The sequence below is a fragment of the Aethalodelphis obliquidens genome, unplaced genomic scaffold (genome assembly GCF_003676395.1).
Source record: "Aethalodelphis obliquidens isolate GAN/ISIS:26980383/991018 unplaced genomic scaffold, ASM367639v1 scaffold2, whole genome shotgun sequence".
NCBI lineage: Eukaryota > Metazoa > Chordata > Mammalia > Artiodactyla > Delphinidae > Aethalodelphis > Aethalodelphis obliquidens.
Genome location: NW_020837946.1, coordinates 35,418,755 through 35,442,066, shown reverse-complemented (window position 1 = coordinate 35,442,066; position 23,312 = coordinate 35,418,755). Strand labels below are relative to the sequence as shown.

The window sequence follows — 23,312 nt, the reverse complement described above, 5'->3', positions numbered from 1 at the left end:
TTCAAATTCTTTGTTGATTTGGTAGGCAAAAACAAGCAAGAAAATAAACAAATCTCAAATTTTCTTTTTGTTTGGTTTGAATTTCACTGACTACAGTGACATTAAATGTTCTTCCATATAAATATTACTATTTGTGTTTCTTCGGTGAATTCTGTTCTTGCCTTTTATACATTTTTCTAATGGAAATTTATTATTTTCCTTGACAATTATTATGTGGTCTTTATATGTCAAAGATATAACCATTTTCTGCTCTGTTGTCATGTTTTATGTTTTTTATTAAACTTTTGTGTCATTTTGTTTTAAGTCTACTTATTCTTTTATTCATCTTTTTTTTTAAGTTCTTTTCTTTTTCTAAAGCTTATCCTAAGGAATGTATGCTTTTTCATTGGAACATTTAAAAAATTTACTTCAATTGTTGTATCTGATATTTGACCTTTCCTCTAGTGTTTTGTTTATTCCTTTTGTTTTGGGGTAATGTTTTGCTGTTTATTTTGTGTGTGCCTGGTTTTGCTCTATAATTGGTGTTTTGATTCCTTTTATCTTCCATAGTGATTCAGAACATGGACATCCTATTTTTTTTATTTTACTTGTGGTTGCTGCTAAGTTTTTCAAATCATATGTGAACCTATATTTCACAAAATTTCAAATTCATGAATGAAACAAAACCTTTGATTCTCATTATGTGATATTAGGAATTTGGCATGTTTTTACTCTCCCTAGCCTTTCCCCCATACACTGCTGGCCTTTACTGATAACAATCTTGGATTTATATCTTGAGCATTACTACTAAATTATTAGCATTTCATTTTATAACTTTAAAATAATTTTTAATATTTCCTTTCAAAAGAATTATTTTATTTTTGCATTCAATTTTGTATGAATGTAACAGTAGTTATCTTTATTTAAATATATGTTTATTTGGTTTCATTGCTTTCACTCACCAGCAGTTATTTTATATTAGAACTTTAATATTTCTGGGTACTTGATATTTTATGTGATTCTCAGACAGCTAGATTTTGAAAGGCCAGAACTATAGGTGGGCCAGATGAAAGTTAACAATAAAGATGGAAAAGTAAGGATGGAGAAGTCCTTGTTTGGCAATAATTGTAAAGAAAAAGACCATGAGATTTGAGTTGCTATAATCTCAATATGGGCAAATCATGCAACGTGATGGTTTAAAAAGCTAATGAAAATATGACTGTCAGGCTGATAATGTGAGTCATAGGACAAAACGGGAGTAATTCCACTTTACTAGGTACTAGGCAGACAGTCTGGCAGGAATACTCAGTTCAGTTCTGAGCCATCTGAACACTGAAAATCTAGGAAGTCACCAGAGGGGCAGCTAAGAGAGAGAAGGGTCTGAAAAATCATGTCATGTAAAGATTGGTTGAGGGAACTGGAGCTTTAACCAGGAAAAATGAGGTTTAGGAGCCATGTGGTATTCATGTGCTTCTATGAGGGATAATAAAGACCCAGTGCTCCTGGAGGCAGATGCAGGTGAAGTTTCCAAGGAGAAGATGTTGACCCAATAGGAAGAAAATCCTAAAAGTCAGAGCTGTCCAAAACTGGCATGTGCTGCCTCAGACATGACCGTGCTTCCCATCCCCTCAGAGAGTGGATGACATCTGTTGAAGATGGTACAGGACCTAAATGATATTCGCAAAGAAATGGTTAATTAGAAACGTACTTGGGTTGAATACATTCCCGTGTGATTTCCCAGTTTTCTCCTCCTTGCTACACAACTGCCCCCTTTACTCCCAATACCTCTGCCAAAGAGAACTTTGCTTTCACCTACTCATTCTCTCCCCTCCTTCATCTTTAAGGAGAGTTCTGCTTTTGTGTGGCAAGTCCCTGGGCTTATACAGAGATATGAGGTCTGGAGAAGTGGAAGGAAAGTGAGAAACACTCTTGCTTGCTAGCTCAGTTTCTAGAATCACTTGGTTGATGAGAATACAGGAAAAGTGTGATTAATATTTTTAAAAGGATTGTTTCATACTCTAGAAAATTAGAGACGTGGAATGCTGTGGGAAAAGAGAAAAAAGTCAAGCTTTCTCTCTGAATGTTTGCAGGGTCTGGAGTATGAGAAGCTCTGAATATTTGCATGCTGTGGGGAAGCAGGAGAGAAGAGAAACGGGGATATGAACAAGTTTAGAAGTTGACACAGCTACTGTCCTGAAATAAAGAAGTCTGTTCTCTAGCTTGGACAAGAGTCTCATGGAACAAACAGAAGTTGAAGAGAAGCTAGAAGTTTCTGGATCCCATTTACATGGGAAAAGTCACAAGACTCCTAGTGATGAAGAACCGGAATTTTAAGTCAGATCCCTTTTCCCACTTTAAAAATTATACAAATGTTTATATATACTGGCACTAGATTTACTCATGTGGTAAAATGTGTAGGGTTGTCAGTCCACAGTGTAGATTCACTCATTCTCTAGTAATCTTTCTTTGCGTTAAGTCTAACCATGAACTCCTCGTGTGCGTGTGTGTGTGTGTGTGTGTGTGTGTGTGTGTGTGTGTATTTCTTCCCTATTATAAGCAAAATTTTGTTGCTCAAAGAGGGCAAAAAGGGGAAAGCAACAACCCTCTCAAATGCTGTTGTTGGGCATTGTGATGGTTAATTTTATATGTCAACTTGGCTGGGACATTGTGCCCAGATATATGGTCAAACATTATTCTGAACGTTTCTGTGAGGGCGTTTTTGATGATATTAAAATTTAAATTGGTGGACTCTTGAGTAAAGCAGATTGCCGTCCATAATGTGGGCAGGCTTCTTCCAATCAGTTGAAGGCCTGACTAGAACAATAGACAGCTCTCCCAAGAAAGAGGGAATTCTGTCAGTTGACAGCCTTCAGACTTCCTTGGTCTCCAGCTGGGCCACCCTGCCAATTTTAGATTTGTCAGCCTCCATAATCACATCAGCCAATTTAAAATAAATCTCTTTTCATGTAGATACACATTCTATTGGTTCTGTTTCTCTGGAGAACCTTTACTAGTGCAGGTGCACTACACATTGTGAGTATAAAAAGACACTCTGAATTTGAAAGGAGATCAGAGTACATGAACCTAAGACTCTGGTCCCATTCTAAGACTTTACATGCTTCTACCAGGCTTTAGAGTCCATATAGAAGTATACTGTATTTTCAACATACACAGTGTTCGTATGGACAGGGTCATAACTCACCAAAACTTTCAAAATATTTTAATCAATTTACAAATTTTTCACTTAGACAAAAATATGCACGAAGGGGTTATTCAATTGAGCAATGATAATCAGGACATATATATTATGAGTATTAGCAAAAAATGTGAATAAGTTCTTCAGTGAAAAGAAAAAGCCTGGTGCATATAATAGATTTCTCATAGTTCTGTGCAGAACTTTCACTAAGAGAACACCCACCTAAAATGGATTATTCCTCATGAAATGTTACAGTGAGAATTCTTCTGTAGGAAGCATTTTGTGGATTCTTTCCAGAACATAGAGAAGATAATCTGTCTTCCAGGAATTCATTTTCAAGATGGATTATTCAATGAATGGCATCATTTGGGTACCCCATTCTGCAGTTGTCAGGAGGGGACACAATCTTTCAAAGACTGAAGTCCCTTTCATCTCTCCTCACACTGTACAACTCCACTTAAGTCTGAAGTTTTGCATCCAAAACTAAATGAGCTTTTAAGACTGAGATCTGATTCATCATAATCTTTACCATGAAGAAAGATCTTTCAATTTCCTCCAAGTTAAAACAGCAATAGAGTGCCATTCCATGCAAAGCACAATGACATCATATAGATTAGGAATAATACATTTAAATAGAATTTGTATTTGGATGATATTGCCAAAATAAAGAGCAGAGGAGAACAAATGACTGTGATGAGCCATAATACACCATAAATGGGCTTTGGCTTACTGCTTACACATGAAAGACAGTCTATAAACATTAGAGTCCTTTCTAGCTATTCAAATAGCGAGAAAGTTATTCCAATCCAGTATATCACTCAGAGGTATATTAAAATTTAAATTTCTTACAGCCTTAATAGGCTTGTTTTTTGACACGGCCAGTGATCATCTCAGTTGATGAAGACTTCCATGTAACTGGCAAGTTGGTTAAGTGGCCTGAAAGACCCTAGCCAAATCTAGTCTTGAGCTTTCTTCCAGGAGTCTGTGATTGGCGGGTGGGAGCCTGGGGCAACCCATTCACATTCTTGACAGTATTTCCTTTTGATCCTAAATGTATTTTTGCATTCACAGACACATAGGATAATACCTGGCTGAGGCATTAAGACCTTTAACCCCTGTGGAAATCATAATCCTCCATCTTTTGTCCTAGAGCTCAAATTGTCTACAACAGTTTGCTCAACCAGCAAAGTCATGATGTTTGAAAACCAGGAGGACTGGGAAATGTTCAGTTTGTGCATCTGACGATCTGCTATCTGTTCTCTCGCGTCAGTGCCCAAAGGGCAAGGTCTCTGCCCACTTCAATTGATGGTACAATCCATAATATAGAGTTAGTGGCCTATGGGTGCTTAATAAACCCTATCAGGTAATTAGAGTGATGATGGGTAATTGTCTCTGATGTCGTTACCACTTGCTGAAGAATTAAACTACATTTATACTTTCAGTAATTATCTCCCATGCCAAATTGTTCCCATATGGACCCAAAATTGCAATTTTAGGCTGGATTCACACGATAGCAGTGATTACTTAATTATTCTACTGTGAGCAGGGCCCAGTTCTCAAAAGAAACAACTTTCATAACTCATTAGACAAATCTTCTTTCTGCTGTAGGTATTATTACCCAATGCTTGAGGATGGAGGTGGGAGTGGGATGCAGATATTTTTACTGAAGACAGACAGCAGCGTTATAACTACCCCCACTTTCCGTAGCTATGGCACTTAAAGGTCCACATCCTTTTAATAAAGCAGTTATCGGCTTCCATGGTGGTGCAGTGGTTAAGAATCCGCCTGCCAATGCAGGGGAAACGGGTTCGAACCCTGGTCTGGGAAGATCCCACATGCCGCAGAGCAACTAAGCCCATGCACCACAACGACTGAGCCTGCGCTCTAGAGCCCGCGAGCCACAACTACTGAAGCCCGCGTGCCACAACTACTGAAGCCCACGTGCCTAGAGCCCATGCTCTGCAACAAGAGAAACCACCGCAATGAGAAGCCCGCGCACCGCAACAAAAATTAGCCCCCGCTAGCTGCAACTAGAGAAAGCCCGCACGCAGCGACGAAGACCCAACGCAACCAAATTAAATTAATTAAATAAATAAATTAAAAAAAAATAAAGCAGTTATATCGCTACCTCACCTCAAGTATGTAACCTCAATAAGGGATACACACACCCATGCATTACATCAATAGCAGCTTTGAATGAACTCTGTGCAACTTTTCCCGTTGCGGAGCACAGGCTCTGGACACGCAGGCTCAGCGGCCATGGCTCACGGGCCCAGCCACTCCACGGCATGTGGGATCTTCCCGGACCGGGGCACGAACCCGTGTCCCCTGCATCGGCAGGCGGACTCTCAACCACTGCGCCACCAGGGAAGCCCTGTGCAACTTTAAAGAAAGAATCTGAAGGTATTGATTGGGATAAGGCACATATTGCCACCAACTCAGGCATGCTCAGCAGACCACAGCCCTACTTTCCTCTCTTCAGTTAATACCAGCAATTTCCAAATCCTCTGGATCAACTACTTACAATGTTAAATAGGAACATTTCTATTGAGTTTCAGATTAGATGTCAATTTAGTTGGCAGGGGGAGGGAGGAGTTGCAGGGAGGGCAGTTTTTATACATACTATGGTATAAGTCGCTTAGAATCTTTAAGGAATGTTTCACTTTTAAGCATGAGGATGCATAACAATTTTTTGGTAAAAATTATTAATTCAGTAAAGAACAACTTTTGAGAAAATGTATATACTTTTTGAAAGTGTCAAGAAGACAGGTGGCATACCTAGGAATAGATTTAAGCTGCAAACAACGGCTATACTTAAGCTTCTTTGCGTACAAAGTTTCCTGTGGTTTTCTTTTTTTCCATTGAGTCTGTAATCTTTTATGATGATCATTTTGTTAAAATGTACTGCATGCTGATTTGTATTTCTTCTGTGGAGTTGGTGCTTCCTCCATGCTAATGTTACTTTCCCTTTCTCTAGACTGATCTTGATTTGATTGAAATAATGTGCAGTCAAATGGTAGCCTAAAGATGTAAAACCTTTTCTTCCAGAATATGATGTAATCAGCTTCAGTAAGCTCCAGTGGAAATGCTAACACAAGGAGAAACACCAACCTAGAGGTCTGTAAGCAGAGGAAATATTCACCCAACATTGACCCCCATTTTTGTGTCTTTGGCAAGAATATGACTCGGGTGACAGGAGTTTGGAAATGGAGCCTCAGATGGGGAAAATGCCTTTATCCAGATACTGTACTCCCTCAAGAGCCCTATATGACCCCCCCACACACACACACATGCATGATCTTTTCATCTTTACTTCAGATAAAAGTATTCTATCCATTCTACTCTAGTTCATTTAACTGTACATGTTTTTCTGAGGCAGGAGTCTCCCAGAATTTACAGGTAACTCCATTCTTACTGTGTGGTTGACTGGGGTTAGAGGCTTAGTATAAATACAATGTGCTTATGCATACATACGTAAGGGGGAAAATTAAAGCAGATCTCTAAGTAATCCAGACAGGTTGCAATCAATTCACATGATTCACTTAATAAATGTTTTTAAAATACTATGTTTCTAATCCAATGTTGCAGGAATACAGGACCCAATTTCTGTACCCAAGAGCTTTCAATAAACTGGGTGCAGAATAAAACCACACAAACGCAAACGTGACAACAAAACAACTTATATTAAAATACAGTGTAGAAGAAGTTCAGAGAAAGGAAAGCTAGCACATGAACAGTGAAACCAATCGAAGTAATCACAGGCTCTCTTTGACCTGATGTGTCATGGAAAGCTCTAGGCTCCTATTCTCTTTATATATGAGAGAGATCTGACTGAAGTCTTAGTTTTGGAGCATGAATAGTTATGGAGAATAAATTCCACATTTTACTTAGTGGACCACTGGGAAAATTTCAGTTAATAACTGAAACCTAGTGTGGAGTAGGCCAGAATAGCTGGGGAGGTATCCCAAACTTCCTGCAAACCCAAAGGCAGGCGGTGGGCTATCTCCACTGCTCATCAGGAGTGTGAACAGATATATGATCATGCTGGTAAAAACCAATTGGTTTTCTAAAAGGAAACTCCTGGTAGTCAAATTTATTTTTCTTTGTCATGCGCCATGAATAAAATGATACTCACACCACTGCATAGTTTAAATTATTTCCTGGAGTGCAGTGGGCTTTGGAACTCAGTGATCCCAATTTTAAACTAACTCTTGGGGGGCAAAAGGAGTTGGCACTGCACGGTGAAGTATTTCATCACCTACACTCCCTTACCCCCTGCCCCCCCCCAAATTCTTTATATTTTAGGTACAAAAATTCCATTACTTTAGCTTGAGATCAAGTTTCCTCATGCCATAGGTTCAGTCAACACACTCCAAATGAAAGAATCCAAACAGACACTTGATAAGCTATCTATCATGTATCAAGTTCATGCCAGTTGATTAGAAGAATATATTCTGAAATGATTGACAGTTCTTTGACAATACCAATTTACTACCTGTCAAGCTGCAAGGTATGCTTTTGATATACAGAAGTGAAATAATATGGAAATAAAGCTAACTCTAAGTTAAAACAGGAGTTATGCTACTCCAAATGGATCCCAGATGACTATGAAAAACATATTTGTCTGGATAATAACAATTATATAAGTGATACATGGTTATTACATTGATGACAAACTTCAATGCAGTATACTATGTAAGTGCTCCTACACTATTAAAATAACAATACTGAACCCAATAACTTGAATGGAACCGGAATTTGGAATTATCAATTTAGACAGCAATATATGGCAAAAGTTTGGTCATTAGTATTAAGGACATGACTTATTTCCTATAAGTCAGTGGGCTTACCTCTGGGCTTCAGACTCATACATTAGAGGAAATGTGTTATAATTGGTTCACTTTGGGTTAAATGATTGATATTTTTAACATATGAAACCTGTTATTTTGTAGCTGAAGTTTACCCTGTTTTCCTATAGCTTCACAAACTTTCCATTTTAAATTATAGAACTTCCATGCTAATTATAAACTTTTATCTTTAAAAGTGGTTCTGCCTTTTAATCATTTTCTGTAGTTGAATTTTTTTTTTCTAAAACCTTATAGAAGATGGCACTGTTCTTAATTTTGACCAAGGAAGATTTTACTTATCTAGCAGAAGCTCAAGATTTTATTAGTACTCCAAGAAGTTTTGGTCAAAGGCACAACTTAACGCAAGGCCAAATGTTTAAACAAGAATTTATACTTAAAACATACAAATGTTTATCTACGTTAGCAAAGGAAATAAAAGTTCTTATTTTTTCCTTACCTGTGGAATATATTGAGTGCTATTTCTCCCTTTTCAAAATTAGCCACAGCTAGGTTGGCTCAGGTGGTAAAGCTAGAGTCCGCTCCTGGGCAAGCTGGTTAGCACGATTCTCTTCTCTATCGTCATTGTCTGTGCTGTAACCTTGGAACTCTGTGCCCTGGAGGTGGAAGGTGGAGCGGTAAGTGCAAATGCATCTCAAGAGGTCCCTAAACTGCTAAATATATGTGGCCCAGGGATGGTCATTCAGTAGCCTTAACCTCAAGTGATAAAGAAACCCAGGAATGGGAGGGGCCATGGGAGGTGCCTTAACTCTGGTCATTAAAGTACCAGTAAGTGTAAATAATAATAACAATAAGAACTATGATTTATTTAGTGTTCCTTCAGACCAGGCATGGTGCTATGTACTTCCTTCTCTGCATGATGTAAGTGTTTTCATCTACATTTTACAGAGGCTCAAAGAGTTTATATAACTTACGCAATAATTAGTGATGGAGCCATGATTCGAAACAGGCATAGCTCATCCCAAAGCCCACGCTTATAATCCAGATGTTTTCAAACCTTGATCTCTACAACATGAGAGTCACCTGAGAAGTTTCTTAAGAGCCTATTTCCTGGCTCCAGGAGTCAAAGAATTTGATTCTGTGAACCCGGGGGCAGCCTGAGAATCTGGTGCCTTTTTTTTTTTTTAACAGTTCCCCCAAGTGATGCTGACCCTGACCCAGATTTAGAAACCATCGCTCCAACCAGTGCTTCCTAGTCCTGTTCACATCGAGTTGCATAGATAACGATACTATGTGCATGGTTCACAGGGAAGTAGACAAAGCTGCTCCCGGGCAGAAGTGATGGGTCTGGAGCCTCCAGCCAGCCCTGGTCTTACTCAAGCCTGAGGGGTCAACACCGCAGCATACAGGTAAGCCAGTCCCAGAACATTAGTGGGATTGGTATTGCCTCAGTTAGGACTCCCCGATCTGATATCCTAAGCTGGACTGTGAGAGCCCTACATGCTCAGCGTTTTGATACTGTTACATAGAGAAACACTCGTATGAGACACTGAAAGGACCGAACTTCTGAAATGGCTTCACACAGTTTCTGAATCCCCAGCGGGCTCCTGTACTAAGAGGTATCTTACTCATTGGTCACAATACTGGCCAAGAAGCAAATTACCTTTTGGGCAGAACATAAGGAGCTCAGGCTTAGAAGTGGAAGGTTGGAGAGGAGAAGAAGGGAGAGAACTTTTCTTCCTTTGGTCCATGAAGGTGATTTTTCTAATCTTGATAATAGAATTAGCCCATAAGCTAGCAAATACTCAACAGATGTTTGGGTTTCTTTGTTGTGGGGATGACAGAAAAATCAACTTATAACTATAGTGGGAGGGGCATGCAGCATGGAGCCACTTGAAGGCGGCCCAAAGGGCATCACCTCAGAGGACTGGGGCAGGGGAGGCAGGGAAAGCTCCTCCTCCCAGAAGGTGAACTCTGAAGGGTCAGTTGGAGTTTGCCAGTCACCGAAAGGCAGGGGGGATCCCAGCGAGAGGGCCCAGCATGAGCAAAGACACAATACGGTGTCTGCAAAAGCAGGGACCAGATCTTGGTCTCCCCTGAATCAAGCACTGAAGCAGGAACATTATAGAGAGTCCAAAAATATGTGTCGGAATGAAACAAATGACAGAAATTGAAAAGAGGAATTTCAGCTTCCCATGCATTTTAGGTAGTTATGCTTCAAGCTCTCAGCCTACTTTATCTACTTTACTCTAGGTTCTGAAATCTTGGACCCAATGAAACTTGCATGCCCAAACTGTACAAGCTTAAGCACCTTTCAAAGTAGCTAATTTCTATCAGGTGAACTTCTTAAAACAGTAAAATGATCCACATATACAATGTCAAGAAATAAAGAATAGTTTCATTGCTATGAATAAAATGGTTTTGAGGTTTATATAAAGAAAAAAGTGTGGTATTTGTTATGGTGCATTGGTTTTGGTTAAATGTTTTGGTAAAAAATAAATATGGCCAATTTTATCAACGCTAAATAATTACAGTTGACATAATAGCCACACTTTTTAGGATGATATTTTTCTATGTAAATACTTTCCTCCTAAACTAAAAATTACTTTAGTCATGCCAATATTACAGATGGTAAAGTAAGTCCAAGAATATCGTGAAAGTGTAAATTTGTTTTTAGTTTGATCCCTTTATGAGAATTTCTCAAATTTGGGTTTAAAATATCATTTGCATTTACAAAACTGTTTTATGCTGTTCTTTTGTCACATTATTATAATATAGATGGTTCTGCCTTGAATGCAAATTATATTTAGGGTCACTCGTTATCATTTTAACATATAGCTCTGTGTTTTCAAGTTTCTCTCTCTTTTTATAAAAAAAAATTTATTTATTTATTTTGGCTGTGCCAGCTCTTAGTTGTGGCACACGGGACCTTCGATGCAGCATGAGGGATCTTTTAGTTGCAGCATGCAGGCTTCTTAGTTGTGGCATGCAAACTCCTAGTTGCAGCACACATATGGGATATAGTTCCCAGACCAGAGATCGAACCCGGGCCCCCTACATTGGGAGCGTGGAGTCTTACCCACTGGACAACCAGGGAAGTCCCAAGTCTCTCTTCTTCTATACCGCATGCGTACATAACTTTATGAGATTGGTATTTAATGGATAACTATCTCATAACTTTATAAGAGCAAATTATTAACCAATCAACAGCAGAGCAAGAGACAAAAAATGTTTTTATTAATGACATACTGGGCTGACTCAAAAATTTCTCCAGTCATGCATCTGTATTCTTGAAACAGCTTCTATTAAAATATAACAACACTCAAAAGGTACATTCTACGCTATTGCCTTAAAATTTAGGGCAAGCTAGTGAAGGCAACAGAAGAAAATGTGTGAGACCAAGAATGGCAAAAGATGACATTATCTAGATTTTTTTTGATGTAACAAAAATCAGACTAACTTCATTCTTCTGAGGCCTCAATGATACTCTACCAGGCATTAATTTGAAAGCCTCAAGCCACCTTGAGTCACTCAATAGAAACAAAAATCTAAGCAGGGGGCAGAGAAGACTAGTAATTTTTTAAAAAAGAAATGCAACTGGAGAAAATAAGATGTGTTTTGTTCCACTAGAAATATGACTCTTCACTTTCCCAATCTAACCAGGGCTTGTTCTTATACTATGAATAATATAGCTGTAACTCATCAGAACTGTCTACATTTTAATTTGAAAAATTGTTCCTATGTTAATCTTTAATAGCCTGTCTTCTGGACCAACAGAAAGAGTTACAAAAGAACTCATTTACGGTGGCGTAATTAAGGCCTATGCGAAGCATATTTAGTAATGTGGTGCCGTTCCCCTTTTCATCCAATGGCCTCGCTGGTATATAGATCCACCATTTGATCAGTGTATCTGGCCCCAGGGGCTTCCTGGTCTGCAAGCCACAACCTACTAATAAGCACCCTCCAGCTTGTTTGCTAAACAGATCAGTCCTGGCAGGCACCCAAAAACTCCAGCCCTTGAAACTTGGAGCTCTTTAACTCGCACGGCCTATTGTGTGGCAAGCGAGAGAATAAACTATGTACCTCATAAATGCAGAGCAATTATGGATCAGTTAGTAATACAGCTGGCTCAAAAGATTGCTTACCTAAACCAAATCGAGGCCTCATTTATTTTTGTATTGTCTTTGTGAAAAACCAAACAAACAGCTCTGCAGAACTTGTATACACAGTAAAGAAAATGGCTGTATTTTCACTGTAAGCAAGATGGCAACCATTGGCTAAATGAAATCATCCTCAGTAGCTGAAGGTTTTCCTTTAGAACCAAGCCATGGCTTGTTGTAGATTCCTTACGTTGTTAAAGGAAACATGGTAGGTAGAATGCTTTCACTGATAGAAGTTCAATGTGCTCGGGGTAAAGGGGGTTGCACAGTGCCGTTCCTCGTTGTAGATACCAGATAAGATACCATCAACTTCAAGCATAGAGAAGTAAAAATGAAGTAGCCTTCATTTACAAAGAAATGGTAAAGTAGCATGAGTTCGTGTGCATTAATGAGTCAACAATTATGATGTACGCAGATAAACCTCTTTGGAAAAGCCCTGCTATAATCAAATTAATACTTGCCAACTTATAAATCCATATGATACAAAAAAACAAAACAAACAAACTAAAACACATTAGGTTCGTAGAGCTATTAATATTAAAGTACCTGGAAATGGCTAGTGGAGCATCAGCACAGACTTTTTATTCCATAACTAATGTTTTTCCTACTGTTTGAGCATCTACAGTATGCTAAGTACATCAACTAACAAACCTTAGACCCTTGGGAAGGTGTTGTGAGAAGACAGTGATCTTCATTTTAGGAAATCTATAATTTTTAAAATGTCTACACAGATAATAATAGATAATAAAAACACAGTAAGGCTGGTTTGAAAGAGATAGGATCTAGACTTGGTTTCACTATTTATTAACCATGTGACCTTAAGCAAGCAACATACCTTACTGAACCTCAGTCTTCTCATCTGTAAAATGGGGCATAACCTATTCTGCCTATCTTGGAGGGATGTTGAACAGAAGTAAGTTAATGGAGTGGAAGTACTTAATAATGTGCAGACATCTAAAAATGTAAACTCGTTATTGTTGCTAAATAGAAACAAACTTAGAGAACTATCAGGTACATATTTGTGAACCACTGGACAGATTTCTTTGGGACCAACTTTTAATGACACTAATTACCTTGATTTAGAATATTGGAATATTGGTTTGGGATGTGTAGAGAATGTTATATGATCTCATCTTACCTTTTGATTTGCTATTTTTAAAAAAATTCCTGATTTTTGCTACAAGTGTGGATATTTGAGATAAATTGATGACTAGATGCTCCAGTTATTAGCCCCAACTCTTGGGATACCCAATCTGATATGCATAAGTTGGCATTTAGTGGACATTTTAGGACTTTTCCCTGACAGATGGTCAGTATTTGCTCTCCTGCTTCTATTTTAGGTAATGTATTAGTCAGCTACTGCTTCAATAATGCTATGTAACAAACCACTGCAAAAATCCAATGGCTTGAAACAGCAAGCAGTTATTTCCCACTCACAGATCTGCAGGTTGACTGCAACTTGGCCTGGCTAGGGTGGACTTCAGGCTCTGGGATCTGGTCCTTGGATTCCAGGATCTAGGCTGCAGGCTGGGTGTAGGTCTGTTCCACATGACTTTTATCTTCCTTGGATCAGTGACTACCCAGGAAATGTTCTTTTCATATCAAGGGAAGAGGCTTAAAGTATATTTCATTTCAGTGGGATGAACTTCAAAATTACAGGGCAAGGGACTTCCCTGGTGGTGCAGTGGTTAAGAATCCACCTGCCAATGCAGGGGACACCAGTTTGAGCCCTGGTCTGGGAAGATCCCACATGCCATGGAGCAACTAAGCCCGTGCACCACAACTACTGAGCCCACGAGCCACAACTACTGAGCCCTTGTGCCACAGCTACTGAAGCCCTTGGGCCTAGAGTTCATGCTCCAAAACAAGAGAAGCGACCACAATGAGAAGCCCGTGCACTGCAACAAAGAGCAGCCACCACTCGCCACAACTAGAGAAAGCCTGCGCACAGCAACGAAGACCCAATGCAGCCAAAAATAAATTTATTTAGAAAAAAAATGACAGGGCAAGAGCCCTTGGTGAGTAGTTCTAATACAAGGGAAGCATGACAAATTGGAACAGTCCAATCTACTACACGTGTTTCTATAAGTGAGCTTATATTTTAGTTTTATATATTTTAAACATTACTAACTTTTGATTACACTCTTAAATCACCCATAACTTAACCCATGCGGCTATTAAGCACTTGGAATATGCCTATAGCCCAAACTAAGAGGTGCTAAAATTGTAAAATACACATCAGATGTTGATGACTTTGCAAAAAAAAGTGTAAAATATCTCATAATAATCTTTGTACACAAAGGTATTTCCAGTGAACTCTTAAACCAGAATCAGAGCCATGACACGGCAACATGAATAAGCAAGAGGAAACACTGGCAAACCCTCTCCTCCCTGAAGAGCTCTTGCTGCCTTTATTGGGACATGGGAATTCTATTCTAAACCAGCCCCCCAAAATAAAAAATATCAGAATGGAAATCCTCAACATACTCAATAGATACTTTCCCAAATGTTTATCTCAATTTTTGGTAAATGGATATTAGCAGATCACCAATAGTATGGATTCTGAAATGATCCTAAATCAGTCCTGATTTCATAGGACTCTTTTTCTCGTGGCCCCTCAGAGGTCAATTGAATCCTACCTCTAGCAGAATACAATTCTTCCTGGAAAGAACTTTTTATTCACAGTGTTGCCCAAATTTTGAAAGGTGAGGAACTAAGAAATTCTATAACCGAGGTAATTGTTGCTATGTCAGTTCATATCTCCCAACACATGCCTCCAAAAAAAAATAGTAATAACAGAGAAAACTACATAAAAGCATGCCCTTGGCATGAATAAAAGACAGTGTCTAAACTTCAAATTATCGGAGGTAAAAAGGTAAACCCACATCCCAGCAAGCTACCCTCACGCTCCTGCTGCCCAAGTCTCCATGGGGAGAAGGGCAGTCTGGGGAAGACTGCAGGGAAGAGAGAAGCAGGAAAAGGCCATAGACTGATCTAAAATCACAGGAAGGGAAAGTCCACCCTACATGGAAAATGCCAGGAAAGAGTCTTTGTGGATCAGAGCAAGATGATGGAAGAGACTTAAAGTGTGTACAGGGGCTTCCCTGGTGGCGCAGTGGTTGAGAGTCCGCCTGCCGATGCAGGGGACACAGGTTCGTGCCCCGGTCCGGGAAGATCCTACATGCCGCGGAGCGGCTGGGCCCGTGAGCCATGGCCGCTGAGCCTGCGCGTCCAGAGCCTGTGCTGCGCAACGGGAGGGGCCACAACAGTGAGAGGCCCGCGAACCCAAAGGAAAAAAAAAAAAAAAGTGTGTACAGGACTCTTGGTGGTGTCTTGAGAAGACAACTTTCCAGGCAAAGGAGAGGTGGCTTTAATGAGAATGGAGAAGTGCCTTTAGAAAACTGCACAGTGAGACTATGGATAAACACCCAGGCTGCTGGCTAAGGGCATCCTCCTCTCTGCTTGGGATCTCAGCATCTCTCCCAACTCCAGGACATTGCTCCAGCACCTCTCCTCTCTCCTTCCTTTAGCATCAACTTCTTGGTCTCCCAGATCTTTCCTGCCTGCATGCAGACATACAGGTGATTCTCCCATGTAAAAACAACTTACTCCCTCATACCCATTAGAATGTCAAATATAGAAAGAAAGAAAGAAAGAGAGAGGGAAGGAGGGAGGGAGGGAAGAAAGGAAGGAGGGAGGGAAAGAAAGAAAGGAAGGAAGGAAGGAAGAAACAAAGAAAGAAAGAAAGAAAGGAAGGAAAAGAGAAAAACAGGAAAAAGAAAGAGAAAGAAAGAAAAAAAAGGAAGGAAGGAAGCGTTGGTGAAGACATAGAGAAACTGGAACCCTTTTGCATTGCTAGTGGGAAAGTAAAATGGTACAGATGCTATGGAATACAGTATGGTGGTTTCTCAGAGAAATTAAATATGGAATTGCCATACTAAAAAAAAAGAAAACTGCACAGTGAAACGTAAAGAATGGACTTGAGGACATGGGGAGGGGGAAGGGTAGGCTGGGACAAAGTGAGAGTGGCATGGACTTATATGTACTATAAAATGTAAAATAGATAGCTAGTGGGAAGCAGCCACATAGCACAGGGAGATCAGCTCGGTGCTTTGTGTCCACCTAGCGGGGTGGGATAGGGAGGGTTGGAGAGAGATGCAAGATGGAGGGGCTATGGGAATATATGTACACGTATGGCTGATTCACTTTGTTATACAGCAGAAACTAACACACCATTGTAAAGCAATTATACTCCAATAAAGATGTTAAGAAAAAAACAAGAAAGAAAACTGCACAGTGAAGGGGGAAAAAGCAAGAGAGGAAAGTTAGGATTCTTTAACATAATATTAAAAAAAAAATTAAAGAACAACTTCCTCCCCTCAATGCCCTGAACACACACGCAGACACACACACAAATACACACAGTTAAAAAAAAAAAAAATCCACACTATGCTACACTGACAAGAGAGGGAGCTCTTGAACCGGGAATCTTGTAAACCACCCCAATCACCCCCTATCCACAGAAATGCAGAGACGCAGCAATCTTTATTTAAGCAAAAAATACCAAGACAAAGATTAAAACAATTCTGCTGATGAAAATTACTACCTCCTCTCCCACTATTCCCTACCATGTCCTGGCAAGTCAGAGAACTGAGGTTCCATGGAGGCCTTTACTCAGGAGTCAGGACTGTCCTGCTAGGGCACCCTGCTCAGATAAATGTTTGCCTGTGAGGTCATAGCCACAGAAACAACAACAAATGCACAGAGGCCAATTAGAAGATCATGAAAGGGAGATAGTGATGGATTGCTCTAAGAAAGGTGGTTAAAGTAATAGGATTCTAGATATATTTTAAGAGTATACCAGAATTGTTGATGGACTGAATATGTGGTGAGGAGGAGAAAAGTAAAGAATAGATCCTAGAGGGCTTCCCTGATGGTGCAGTGGTTGAAAGTCTGCCTGCCGATGCAGGGGACACGGGTTCGTGCCCCGGTCCGGGAAGATCCCACATGCCACGGAGCGGCTGGGCCCATGAGCCATGGCCGCTGAGCCTGCGTGTCCGGAGCTTGTGCTCCGCAACGGGAGAGGCCACAGCAGTGGGAGGGCCACGTACCACAACAACAACAAAAAAAAAAGAATAGGTCCTAGGACTTTGGTCTAGACAGCTAACAGAATGTAGGTACTATGGACTGAGATAGTACTGGGGGAAGTGAGTGAGAATTAAGAATTTGGTCATGTTAAGTTTCAAGTGACTTCTAAATATACATTTTTGAATTTCATGGGTTTTGATGCTATTATAAATTATACTGTTTTTTAATTTCAATTTCCCATTGTTTAGTTCTATAATTTAGAATTCTACGTTAGCTTCATACATTGGCCTTGTATCCTACTATCTTGCTAAACTCACTAAATAGTTCTAGTAAGTTTTTTATAGATCCCTTAGGATTTTCTACATAGATAATCATGTATCTGTGAGTAAAAGCAGTTTTATTTTGTTCAGTCTAATAGGTATGCTTTCTATTTCTTTTTTCTTGCCTTATTGCTCTGCCTAGGACCTCCAAAATTATGTTGAATTGGAGTACTATGGGTGTACTTGCCTTGTTCCCTACCTTAAAGGGAGAGCATGCAGTGTAATATTGTAGCTACTGTGTAGATGCCCTCTGTCAGGTTTATCAAGTTCCCTTCTGTGTCAGTTTGGCTCCTCAAAGAAGTAGATGCCAAAGTGGGATTAGATGTGCAAGGGATTTACTGGAGGAAATTCCTGCAAAGGATAAAGGGGGAGGAAGTGAAGTATTCAGGAGAGACTTCATATCTGCTGCAGATCTGACACCTGTGAAAGGACAGCAGAAAGTCTTGGTGGATAACCAGGTGGTATAAGCCAAACCTTTATACTTGAGGGGTCTGAGCTCATGGTAGTAAAACTCTCTTCAGGCTGGGATTGCTGCACATGTGCATTCACAGTTACAGCAGGGCAAATGAGTACTGGGGGATGGGGGTGCCCAAATGGATCACCTGGGTTCCACATGTTTTCTACCTGTCCCCATTGTATAACAGCTGCCCTAACTCCTCCTGTTGATTAGAGTCAATAGTCCCTGCTGAGAGAGTGATTCCTCTTCTTGTTTGTCATTCCCTGGACACAAAAGTGCCCTGAGGGTAACTGTAAGTCATAGTTCAATGTAATTTTGCTGTGTTCCCTGGTAAGAGTGCACCCTGTTTGAGTATCAGAACACTGCAGAACAAAGAGATGCAGGAATGGGAAACACAAAGTCCCAGTGGGTAAGTGAGGTTGGATGTTCAGAGGTGGGGGTAATTAGATTTGCCTTGGAAGTAGAAGTTCATGCTGGTGAGGTCATGGATAGCCTTCATCTCTGCCACTCTGGTACCCTGTTAATATTCCAAGCATGCCAGTTCAGTGGACACCAATATTGAAAACTGTTAATGTCAACTGGCCAACCCATTTTATCTGCTGATTGAGACTTTTTGTTAATGTATGATATAAAAATCTTCATACTTACTGTCAACTCTCATATGTTCCTTCAGATGCCTTCATCCTAGATCTCTTATTTTCCAATTTTTCCCTTCCAGGTCCCTGACAAGATGGCAAGGCCATTGACTACTGTCCTAGGATATTGATATATTCTCACCTTGGGCCATGTCTCTTTCCACAAAATGGATGACCAGGGGCACCACTCACAGATCTGTCCATTGAGAAGGTTTTGTCTTTTTATCGACCTTCAAGGCGACCCCTGAATGTGCCTAATGCAGTTTCTATCCATTTTTAACTTGTTCCCACATACTAAGCTGATCCATCTGAAAACCAAACTCAGGCTTTTCCCTCCTTCTTCACTTGATGTTATGGGACACCTCCATATGGCTACCGTTGCAAGCTTAAGGAAGGAGAGCTCTGAGCTAGGTGACATGGGGGTCTGGGCTACCTGCTCATGCCCAGCTTATTCATGCCCTCTGGTAATATTTGGGCTTTATCCTACATGAAACATTTCCATCTTAGTACAGGCTACCACTTCAAATAGTCAGAATTGATCACTTGGCATGTTCAATAAAACCCAGATGATAATGAACACATGGTCATCTGATGCCATGATCAAGTGTTTCTAGCACGTTACTAGATCCTAGTAGAGACAAAACACTCGACCATGGAGCAACAGGTTGGAATGTCCTCCGGCCTCTGCAATCTTCTGAAAGAATATTTATGGTACTGGCAATTCCTTTTGAATGTTTGATAAAATTCGACAGTGAAGCCAACTGGGCCTGGCAATTTCATTCTTGCAAAGTTTTAAATTGTGAATTCAATTTCTTTCATAGAAATAGGACTATTTATATTTTCTACTTTTTCTTAAGTTTTTATAAATTTGTGTCTTTCAAAAAATTTGTCCATTGCATCTAAGTCATTGGACTTATTTGCACAAAGTTGGGCTTAATAGTCCCTTATCATTTTCCTGATGTTTGTCAGGTCTTTAGTGATGCTCCTTCTTTCATTCCCAACATCAATAATTTGACTTTTTTATTTATGTTTTTTGCTCACTTTGTAAAGTTTTCCTCCCATTTTAAAATATCTTGTAGAGCAGTTCTTCTGGCAACAAATCATCTCAGCTTTTGTTTGACTGAAAGTTTTTATTTCTCCTTCATTTAAAAAAAATTTCCTAATTAAGGATAGAATTAGGTTGACAGTTTCTTTCAACACTTTACCGATACCCTCCCATTGTCTTTTGGCTTAGAGAGCATAAGAAAATAAGTCTTAATATAGTAATTTTGATCTTTGTTTCTCTATATACGATGCATCTTTTTCCTCAATGCTTTAAAACTTTTATTTTTAGTTTTTAGAATTTTTGTTATGATGTATCTTGATGTGTTTTTCATTGTGTTTGTCCTGCTTGGGGTTTGTTGAATATCTTGGATCTGTGGATTTATAGTTTTTGTCAAATTTTGACAATGTTTGGACATTATTTCTTCAAATATTTTTTCTGTTTCTCTAGCTTCATGTATATTAGACTGTTTAATATTGTCCATAAATCACAGAGATTCTGGGGGATTTTTCAGTCTTTTTTTTCTCTGTTTCATTTTGGATAAGTCTATTGTTTTATCTTCAGGTTCACTACTCTTTTCTTTTCCAATGTCTAATCTGATGTTAATTGCATCCAGAGTATTTTTCATTTTGGATATTGTGATTTTCAACACCAGAAGTTCCACATGGTTCTTTTTCAGATCAATTGATTTCTTTCCTCACTATGTGCATTTTTCGATTAGTCATTTTAATATGCACATCTGCTAATACCATCACTGCTATCATTTCTGGGCCTATTTCTATTGACAGCTATTTATCCTAGAATGGGTCACATTTTCCTGCTTCTTGGAATGTGTAATAATCTTTTACTGGGTGCTGGACATTGTGGATTTTATAATGTTGAGTGTCTGGATTTTATTGTCTTTAAAGAAAAACTAGGTTTTGTTTTAGTAGGCAGTTATGTTACTTATGGGTGAGGTCAATCCTTTCAAGGCTGGTTTTCAGTCTTTGTTGGGTGGGTCTATGTAGCCTTTATTCTAGGACAAAGTTAGCCTCACTATGAAGGCATAATTTTCTGCTGTCTTAATTTCTGACTTCTTGATGTATTCAACCAGGGTTCTCCACTCTGGCTGGCAAAAGCTTCAACAGTTCTCAGAAGACTTCTGTGAGTTTGGAAACCATTCAGTTGCCTGGTTTCCTCTTTGCTCAACCTCATGAAGTTTACTATTATGCAGGAGTGCCTTAGTATTTAGTAAGAACTCAATGGGATCCCTAAGTATATTTCTGGAGCTCTATTTTTGTGTGTGTAGTCCCTCCTCTCTGGAGCTCTGCTTTATGACTTCTAGGTGCCTCCATACCGTGAGCAGTAATCTGTCTCCAAGACTCAGAGAAACCAAAGCTGCCACCCTCTCCTTGGGATCTCCTCCTTGTTCCTCCCACTGAAAGGTGTGGTAATTGTAGTTTGGTTTTTTTTCAAACACAGAGACTTTTATTTATTTATTTTTTATACAGCAGGTTCTTATTAGTTGCCTATTTTATACATATTAGTGTATACATGTCAATCCCAATCTTCCAATTCATCCCACCACCACCACCACCTCCGCCACTTTCCCCCCTTGGTGTCCACATGTTTGTTCTCTACATCTGTATCTCTATTTCTGCCCTGCAAACCGGTTCATCTGTACGTAATTGTAGTTTTGACTGCAATGGTTTCCCTTCTCTTGAGGATCACAGAATTGTACTTCCTATTGTTCCAAGTCTTAAAACATCTGCATCAAATCTTTTCTCCAGTATTCGTGTTGTTTAAAGTGGAAGGTAAATTCATGTTGCTCCATTATGACTGGATACAGCATTTCCTAGGCAGTTGAACATCTGAATCTGACTCTGACACTCACAGAAGTCTAGTCTGAAGCTATAAATCTGGGAGTCATGTAGTACAAGTGTTTCTCCAGACTTGATTATGCTGTGTGGAGATAGTGCTCCTTTCAGCCCCTAAGGCAGCTGGGTGGTAATTGCAGGCTGGGCTCAGCCCCTGGCTGCCACCCCAGTATGAAAAAAAATTTAAATATATGTTATTTCTACTTGGTCTACTTGAAATTAATATGGAGAATAGAGCAAAGGGTTAAGCTCTGGGCATTCTGAAACTTAGAGATGGGGGTAGGGGTTGGGAGAGGAATATCCATCAAGGAGATTGAGAAGTAGTGCTCATGGAGTAGGAGAAAACCACGAGAACATGCTGCATTGGAAGCGAAGTGAGAAGACCTTTCAAGAGGGCTGGAGTGATCAGATGGTGTTAGAGGTTAAGTAAGATGAAGAATGAGATTTGAACACTGGATTAGGCAAGATTATGAGTGTTGGTAATCTAGCAGGAGCATTTTCAGTGCAATGGGGAGGGAAGCAGACAGCTGTCATGACAAGGAGCAGAGAAGGTACCTTGAGCAAAATAAGGAAAGTAGGACGGAACTTTTTTTTAAAGACAAGTATCCTTTACAGAGAAATTCTATTTATTTCTATAATAAAATGTTCCAGTGTTGTCACAATATCTCTTTTGTATTCTAATTTGTCCCATTCATAGATTTGTTGGGGGTTGTTTTCTTTTTCTTCTTTTTTTTTTTTTTCCGACTGTGCCACGTGGCTTGCGGGATCTACAAGAGACCCCGGGCCCCCTGCAGTGGCAGCGCAGAGTCCTAAGCACTGGGCAGCCAGGGAACTCCCCCATCCATAGATTTGTTAATCACCTTTTCCATATACATTTGATCCTCATTATTGTGGATTTCATATTTTCAAATTCATCTAATCACTAAAATTTATTTGAAACCCCCAAATCAGTACTCGTGACCCTTTCGAGATCATTTGCAGACATCTGCGGGGTGATTTGACTTTGATTTGCTCCACATGCACATTCCTAGCTGAGGTGAAAATGGCAGCACTCTGCCTCTGGTTTCAGCTCCGAAATTGTAAACAAGTGTCTTTTTGTCATGGTCTATGTAGTGCCAATTTTTTCACATTTTTGTGCTTTTCTTTGGTGATTTCACTGTTTAAGATGTCCCTCAAGTGTAGTGCTGAAGTGCTGTCTAGTGTTCCCAAGAGAAAGAAGGTTGTGATGTACCTTATGGAGAAAGTATGTGTGGTAGATAAGCTTCATTCAGGCATGAGTTATAGTGCTGTTGGCCATGAGTTCAATGTTAATGAACCAACAATGTATATCACATAAAACTTCTTTAAACAGGAATACACATACAACAAGGTTGTGCATTGACCAGTGACAAAAATGTTGTGACCAGAGGCTCACAGGACCCTAACCCTGTTTCACCCTAGGAGCAGTGGTTCAGTAGCTGCTATTCAGTCTTTGCAGTGACTTGATGGAACATAACTGTTGCAAATGAATGAGAATTGACTGTATAATGTTTTTCTTTAAAAAAAAAACAAAAACGTAAGGCGTGGTACAAAAAGCACTAGACCAAGAATTCTGGGAACTTGTTTCTAGTTCTCATTCTTCCAATAACCGGTTGTGCATCCTTCAGTGAGCACTCCGGCCTCATTTGGTTTCTTCATCTATAAATGGAGCTGTTTCAATTAGATTATTGCTAAGGCCCCCAGAGCTCTAGCATTCTCTGACCTTGTATCATCACTAAGGGAAATTCCCAGCGAT

The 23,312-nt window shown here is 39.7% G+C and overlaps 1 long non-coding RNA gene across 1 annotated transcript in view; it reads right to left on the bottom strand.

Annotated features, from left to right (window-relative positions):
• LOC113629930 (uncharacterized) overlaps positions 1–23,312 on the bottom strand; it is a 45,021-nt gene that overhangs the window by 6,102 nt on the left and 15,607 nt on the right. Inside the window, exon 2 of the long non-coding RNA XR_003436760.1 lies at positions 8,480–8,636. This is a non-coding gene — a long non-coding RNA (uncharacterized LOC113629930). The remainder of the gene's footprint in view (positions 1–8,479; positions 8,637–23,312) is intronic.